Raw genomic sequence first — 1,426 nt, 5'->3', positions numbered from 1 at the left:
AGAATATTTTAAGTTCAACTACCAAACTTTTACAAAAACTCATATAATATGTCCATTATTATATACCTATATTAAATAAGACCAAAATAAAAAATAAAAATTATTAATCGTTTCTGTTAATAAGCTAGTTAGGACTTTATTCATGTTTAAGTCGTGTCTTATTTGTAAAACAATATTTAGTTTATTTATTTTACAGCATACATACGCCATTGTAACTAAATATAATAAAAAAGCCTATTTATTTCTTGCAAAGAACAAAGTAAACTTAATACTATTTATTTACGTAAACATATTTTTTAAGAAAAGTAAATTTTACTAATTTTTCCTATTTTTTTTAAATATCTATTTCCCAATTATTCTGCAAGAACCCTTCCACAGGTTAAGGCCTCCTCCGAGGAACTCCAGGTATCTCGGTTTTGGGTGAGTTGCAACCAGCTCGAGCCAGCCGTTTTTGCAATGTCGTCCTCCCATCTCGTGAGCGGCCTTCCTCTGTTTCGATTCCCAATAGGGCCACCCCACCCTTATGGTCCATCGATCGTCAGAGAGTCTTGCTACATGCGCTGCCCTTCTCCATTAACTTTACAGCATAGTTTAGCGTATCAGTAGCTTGAGTAACGCTTCTTATGTTTGAGTGTCTTATTTTATAATTTTTCTAATATTAAGCACGCTCCGTTCTAGACCCCTTTGACAAGTTTTGATTTATCTTTTTATCTTCTCTGTATACTTCCAAGTCTGGCAAGCATATGTTAGACATATCAAGAGAAACCTTGACATGTCTTTGGTTTTAAGATTTACTGGCATATTGCTTTTAAAAATTCGTCGATCGAAGTTGAATTCGTCAATCAATTTTTAAATAGTTGTTTTCATTTTCAAAGCTACATACGCCATTGTAACTAATATCATGAAAATATTACACATTATACATATATATATATATATATATAGTTAAAAGTATAATATATAGTTCACCTCCCTCGGACAAGGAAACAAGCTGGTGTGGTCGCAGAGCAGGCGGAAAATAAGTAACAACTCAAATACAGGATATTTCCTTCAACTTCGATTTAATTATTTTGATTTTTGTTGCTTCCTATTTTTGATTTTTCTACGCCTCCTTGAAAAGCAAAAGCATTTATTTTATTCACTTTATTCTGAATCGCAGACCACAACAAGAATCAACTGGATTTTGCTACGTCAAAATCTACTTTAAAAGAATCTCAGTACTACAGTATGTTCATACGTTTATTGAACGTGGATTACATTTTCATCAATGCGAGAGCATTTTTATAATTTTGAATTAAGAACAAATCAAATCTATAAATTTATATTAACAGCCGGGTATGAAATCAAGGGCGTTGAAAAGACGAGAAGAACTGAAAAAAAATCTGCAATAATTGTCATTTTTATTTTACAAGATGCTGGTTAGCTT

This window comes from Pieris brassicae, chromosome 6, assembly GCF_905147105.1.
Source record: "Pieris brassicae chromosome 6, ilPieBrab1.1, whole genome shotgun sequence".
NCBI classification, from domain to species: domain Eukaryota; kingdom Metazoa; phylum Arthropoda; class Insecta; order Lepidoptera; family Pieridae; genus Pieris; species Pieris brassicae.
The sequence above is the reverse complement of the archived record's forward strand: the minus strand, read 5'-3'. Positions refer to the sequence as shown.